Source organism: Oryx dammah, unplaced genomic scaffold, assembly GCF_014754425.2.
Source record: "Oryx dammah isolate SB20612 unplaced genomic scaffold, SCBI_Odam_1.1 HiC_scaffold_29, whole genome shotgun sequence".
Classification (NCBI taxonomy): Eukaryota; Metazoa; Chordata; class Mammalia; order Artiodactyla; family Bovidae; genus Oryx; species Oryx dammah.
This window is the reverse complement of record NW_024070213.1, coordinates 7,936,290-7,943,459: the sequence shown is the minus strand read 5'-3', so window position 1 is coordinate 7,943,459 and position 7,170 is coordinate 7,936,290.

The following is a 7,170-nucleotide window of genomic DNA, read 5'->3' as shown; positions in this document are numbered from 1 at the left end:
AAGGCGAGGATGGGATGATTTGAGAAAGTAGCACTGAAACCTGTATATCACCATATGAGAAACAGATGACCAGTCCAAGTTCGATGCATGAAACAGGGCACTTAAAGCCAGTGCACTGGGACAACCCAGAAGGTTGAGACGGGGAGGGAGGTGGAAGGGGAGTTTGGGATGGGGGGGTCATATGTACACCTGTGGCTGATTCATGTCAGTGTATGGCAAAAAAACTAATACTGGAAAGTAATTAGCCTCCAATTTAAATAAATAAATAAATTTAAAAAAAAAAAAAGAATCTCCCTGCCAGTGTAGAGAACATGGGTTCAATCCGTGGTCCAGGAAGACCCCACATGCCTCAGGGCAACAAATCCCATGTGCCACAATTACTGAAGCCCATAAGCCTTAGAGCCCGTGCTCTGCAACAAGAGAAGCCATTGCAAGGAGCCCAGGCAGCACAACTAGAGAGTAGTCCCTACTCTTGCACGCGTAGCCCGCGGGAAGCAACGAAGACCCAGCAGTCCAAAAACATTCATTAGAGTATGTTAGATGGATATGCTTCTATGTTATGTTGTTTCCAGCACTTATCTGTATCTAAAATCCCCTACTGGCTTGTACACTCATGCCTCCCTCCATCCCAACACAAGTCCCACAAGGACAAGGGCCTTGTCTATTCTCCTCACAGTGTATCCCCGTTGCTTAGCAGAGAGCTGGCAGGTGGCACGTGCTCAAACGTTCTTTGTTGACTTCTTGATTGACAGCATGCCTTTGGCACAAGACAACAATACTTATTAAGCACCATTATTATTAAGTCTTCACTTAGGTACTAGAGACACAAAGATGAAAACTGTGCTCTAGGACTTGGAGCAACAGATGAACAACAACATGTGGTAACGATGATGCCAGCATTCTTGTTTTAATTCCACAGTATTCTCTCTGAGCTTATGCATTTACTCCGCAGCTCCCTTCTGTCTGGACACATCTCGCACTTCATTCAGTTCAGACTAAGGAGTACATGTATCATGTTGCATTTAGTGTGGGGAAACTACCAAGACACTAACCTTTGGGGCAGCCATGTGTTAATTCTGTCAAAATACACATTATCCCAAGGATTGCAACTTTAGGCACTCTGACGAACCTAAATTCTACACTATACCCCACCTCTCCCTCAGTACACATACTCAGTGGACAAATCACACTTGGGACACAGTGATGGTGGTAAGGATTTTGAGCCCTTAATCTATCCATGGAGGTAGGTAAGTCAACAGAGAAACAGAACTTAATGCAGAAGTTTCTTGATAGAGCTCTAGCCCGGGTTCTATGTTCCACAAATACCGAAGTAAAAAAAGCACACAGAGACCTTTGTGTTAGAGACAAAGCTTGACACTCAAATGATGAGCCTGTTCTTTTTTAACACAGGTATTATTGCATAAATCATACCTTAGGGAAAGATGCTGGGATTCATAAGACTTGAAAGCCTTAGTGAAAGTGTTAGCTGTTCAGCTGTGTCTGACTCTGTGACCCCATGGACTGTAGCCCACCAGGCTCCTCTGTCCATGGGATTTTCCAGGCAAGAATACTGGAGTGGGTTACCATTTCCTTCTCCAAGATGCCAGATTGTTCTATAAACCGCAAAGCAATATATCAGGATTAATTATTATTCATATCTGTATGCCCCAGTCTTTTCAAACATACTGAAAAGTATTTGTGAAATAAATATCTCAAATGTTCTTAGGGGATAGAGCTCTAGTTGGCTACATCTCAGAAACCTCAATACTTTGAAAATGTATTTCAAATTATACAGTAAGATGTACCTGTTAATATTAAAAAAACCACAACACTTTAGTAAAGATTTAAACTAATTTTTAAATTCATGGATTATCAGAATGCCTTTAATCTCTTTTCCCTCCGGCTCTGCCTTTTAATCATTTCCCTGCCTATCAGCAATTCTATCAGATGGTGAACAGAAACAAGCAAATTACTCAGCTGTGGATCAGTCCGTTTTGCAAGTTTTTATTAGTGTCAATAGAGACCAGTAAAGTGGTGGACGCTCCTGGACAAAAACTGTGTCCATTGGTTCTCTGCCTTCAATTGCTATTGAGACTGAGAGGAGCCAGTTTTAATATCTGGCCAAGAGAAGATTATAAATTGTGGATGATGAATTAAAAGTTTAAGCATAGGCCTGGGGAAAGGGAAAAGTAAAAGAATATAATTTCAGCAAATACTACTTACTCCATTCTTCACTTTTTTTTTTTTTAAATTCCATTCTTCACTTTTATAGATTAAAAAGGTTCTTCAAGGTAGTGCTCCACCAAGTTCAAGCCACAGGCCCTATGCTGATTGCTCAGCATGCCTAAGAATGCTGTCATTTTTAGTTTAATTAAGAACAAATTTCTCTCCGCATTTCTGACAGCAGTGATTTATTTATTTTTGTTTTATTTATTTATTTTTAATTGAAATATAATTACAATATTGCATTGGTTTCTGGCATACATCAATGTGGATCAGCCACAGTGACTGCAGGGATTTATGATGATGATAAAGGAGGCTGACTGCAATGCCCTCTGGTGGCATAAAGGTTTTCCATAGCTGCAGTTGTATAAAACAAAACCAAAACACAGCCATCTTCTATCAAACAGCTTACTAATAAAGTAAAAAGTCAATAAAAGATAAATAGTAAAATTCTTCTTGGAGAAGGCAATGGCAGCCCACTCCAGTACTCTTGCCTGGGAAATCCCATGGATGGAGGAGCCTGGTAGGTTACAGTCCATGGGGTTGCTAGGAGTCGGACATGACTGAGCAACTTCACTTTCGCTTTTCACTTTCCTGCACTGGAGAAGGAAATGGCAGCCCACCCCAGTGTTTTTGCCTGGAGAATCCCAGGGATGGGGGAGCCTGGTGGGCTGCTGTCTATGGGGTCACACAGAGTTGGACACGACTGACGTGACTTAGCAGCAAAATTCTTCTTGGACTTTCATAATGATCATCATCTTAAAGCATTTCTACAGTGGCACTTGCCCAGAGTGACTCCATGTTCACAGGTGATCCAGGGAATGATTCAGAGTAAGTCCCTGCCCTCTAGAATTTGCCACCTAACAAAGACTTGGGAGCTGGGATGCAGACTCGGAACCAAAGCTCGAAGGGAAAACACCGTGGAGAGTATGCCAGCTTTGCCACCTCTGTAACAGGCTTAAATAAGACAGTTCATGTAAAGCACCTAGTATGGCAACTGGAGCATGGTAGGTGCTCAATAAATTATTACACATCAGCATGTGCTGTTCAATGATCCCAGTCATCTGCCAGAAGAAATCTAATTTTCAGCAAATTGAAACTCCTGTAACAATTACTTCTGATACACCTAACTCTGAATTTCATAGGATTGTTACAAGAATTAAATGAAAAAGCATATAAAGCTTCAGTTCAGTTCAGTCGCTCAGTCATATCCGACTCTTTGCGACCCCATGAATCACAGCACACCAGGCCTCCCTGTCCATCACCAACTCCCGGAGTTCACTCAGACTCCCGTCCATAGAGTCAGTGATGTCATCCAGCCATCTCATCCTCGGTCGTCCCCTTCTCCTCCTGCCCCCAATCCCTCCCAGCATCAGTCTTTTCCAATGAGTCAACACTTTGCATGAGGTGGCCAAAGTACTGGAGTTTCAGCTTTAGCATCATTCCTTCCAAAGAAATCCCAGGGCTGATCTTCAGAATGGACTGGTGGGATCCCCTTGCAGTCCAAGGGACCCTCAAGAGTCTTCTCCAACACCATAGTTCAAAAGCATCAATTCTTCGGTGCTCAGCCTTCTTCACAGTCCAACTCTCACATCCATACATGACTACTGGAAAAACCATAGCCTGTCAAGATGGACCTTAGTCGGCAAAGTAATGTCTCTGCTTTTGAATATGCTATCTAGGTTGGTCATAACTTTTCTTCCAAGGAGTAAGCATCTTTTAATTTCATGGCTGCAGTCACCATCTGCAGTGATTTTGGAGCCCCCCCAAAAAAAGTCTGACACTAGCCCCTGGCATACAAATTTTCTTCCCTGTCACACCCAGAATGGAATTTCTCCTGCTGTTTGTCAAAGTAGAGGTGAAGAAAAGAAGTTTCTTTTTCTTTTTAAGGAAGGGAGAATTTTATTTTTAAAAAATATTTATTTGGTTGCAGCGTGTGGATTTTTAGCTGTGGCATGTGAGAGCTTTAGCTGTGGCATGCGAACTTAGTTGTGGTATGTGGGATCTAGTTCCCTGATCAGGGTTCGAACCTGGGACCCTTGTGCTAGGAGCATGGAATCCTAGCCATTGGACCACTAGGGAAGACCACTAGAAAATGCTTGACAATGAACATAAAAAGAATAGACAGGATGAAGTTTTAATTTAATAATATAATTTGCAAGAGCCATACCTTTTTAACCCAGGAACTAGATTCCTGGAAATTTTTTCTTAAAGAAGTAATCAGAAAATATAAAGGGAATCATATATAAAGGATTTTATCACATTATTCATAATAGAAAAAAATTGGAAACAACCCAGAAGCCCATCAATAGGAGTCTAACTAGATAATGCTACATTCATACAGTGCAATTCTACATAACAAATTATGACATATTTATTGACAGCAAGTTATATTTGAGATCAAAAAGTTACAAAGTTAGGCATAGTTTGATCTCATTTAAAAAATCCTACCTAAATATATCTGTGAATTTATGTATTTAAACAAGTCTGAAAATAGATATAGTGAAATATTAGCAGTGATTTCTGGGCAGTAAGAATATAGGAAGATATATATATAAACACAGGCATACAGGAATATATCTTTACTCACTTCATTCTTCTTTTCTGTATTTTCTGAAAAATTTTAATGACTGTGTGTTATTTTTTATAACCAAAAAAAATCTCTAAAACTAAAAGAAAACCTTTAAACCTCCAAGCAGTACAAGCCAGTGGAAGCTTACTGGATAGACTACCAGGGGCCGGAATTCCTGCTTTTGACTCCCAACTCTTTGCTATGTGACCTGAGCCCGATCTGTGTCTCACTTCTCCACCTGCACAGTTCAAAAGTAATCCTTTCGAGAGAATAAAGTGAATGAATGCCTTAGAAAAAAAATCTGTAAATGTCATACCTATAAACTAGCTGTAAGTTAAAAGAGGAATAGAAAGGACTTTCCCAATTTTTTAAAAAAGATTTATTTATGGCTGTGCTGGGTCTTCACTGCTGTGCGCGCGTCTTCTCCCGTTGCAGCTAGTGGGAGTTACTTCCTAGCTGCGATGCGTGGGCTTCGCATTGCAGTGGTTTCTCGTGTTGTGGAGCACGGGCTCTAGGCATGTGGATTCATTACTTGTGGCTCCCGGGCTCTAGAGCACAGGCTCAATAGTTGTGGCACACGGGCTTATTGGCTTCACGGCATGTGGAGTCTCCCCGAACCAGGGTTTGAACCTGTGACTCCTGCACTGGCAAGCAGATTCTTTACCACTGAGCCACCAGGGAAGTCCATACAAAATAGTATAGGTGCACAGGTCTTTGGAGGTGGGTGTGTAGGAGAGCACAAAATTCCAGAAAGGCTTCCAGGAAGAGCTGATTCCTAATCTCCACAAGAATAGGAAAAAGACTTGGATTTATGGAGCCACCGTTGGATTCAGAGGCCACAGGCTTCCCTTGAGCCTTGTAGCATCATATAGAGGTTCAGACAGTTCATTACAGAAAGAGTTACACATCTTCAATCATATGTTCCTCTAGGTTTGAAAAGGGAATGCACACACTCACTCAGAAGGCTTAACTTTTAGGGACATCTGAAGAATGTGCTGTGGCAATGTAGAAAGTTCTGGAGTCAGCCTAAATTTTAAATCCTGACCCTCAATCATTGAGTGACCACAGATAAATTACCCTTGAAGCCTTAACTATCTTATCTGTTAATGGGAATCAATCTCATGTATTTAGAGTTGTTACAAAGATATCAAGATATATGTAAGTTCATTGTGCCTGGCATTTACCAGGCACTCTACACACAGAAATTCCATCACCCATTCTCACGGTTAGTTCCAAACCAAGTTTTCCTTCCCTTTCCCCAGAATGGATCTCATTTTCTGGGTTCCACAGTTCACTGCCATCTATGAGAATTTTTGGAGCATGTTTCCTTGAGTGCTATGCTAGGCACTGGTGCCTTGTCCCTCCCACCCCCTGACCCTCATATCCGTCTCCTAATTTCCTCTCCACTCTGTCTTTATAGTTATTTTCTATCTTCTCTTTTCTCATGCAGTCCATGGTAAGTTATTTTCTTGTCTCTTGTGTCTCAAGGAACATAATTTTCAGGGGCTACCAGTATGCCCCATAAAGAAAGCACTAACCCAAGGTCCAATCATTTCTATAGTAAAAATCTTGTGGGTTCACATCAATTGCATTTACTGCATATAAAAATATTCTACAAGTGAGCCTTTGTATATCTTTGGTATTCTGGTGACAGTCAACACTGCTAGGTAAGTAATTCACCAGCCCAGAAGCAGGGCTCTCCAGAGATGTGTGGCATTTGGTGCCATGAAGTCACAATTCTTTAGCTTTTCTAGAGAGCCAAGATGAGACAGTAGCTCAGCCAGTGACTCTGTGCTACTGAACAAGTTCATACTTTACTGATGAACTGATAAACGTTTGGGTGCCTTCATCTGAATGTTGGATTATTGTTCAGTCGCTAAAGTGTTAGTTGCTCAGTTCAGTTAAGTTCAGTCGCTCAGTCGTGTCCAACTCTTTGCGACTCCATGAATCGCAGCACGCCAGGCCTCCCTGTCCATCACCAACTCCCAGAGTTCACTCAGACTCACGTCCATAGAGTCAGTGATGCCATCCAGCCATCTCATCCTCGGTCGTCCCCTTCTCCTCCTGCCCCCAATCCCTCCCAGCATCAGAGTCTTTTCCAATGAGTCAACTCTTCACATGAGGTGGCCAAAGTACTGGAGCTTCAGCTTTAGCATCATTCCTTCCAAAGAAATCCCAGGGTTGATCTCCTTCAGAATGGACTGGTTGGATCTCCTTGCAGTCCAAGGGACTCTCAAGAGTCTTCTCCAACACCACAGTTTAAAAGCATCAATTCTTCGGCGCTCAGCCTTCTTCACAGTCCAACTCTCACGTCCATACATGACCGCTGGAAAAACCATAGCCTTGACTAGATGGACCTTAGTCAGCAAAGTAAT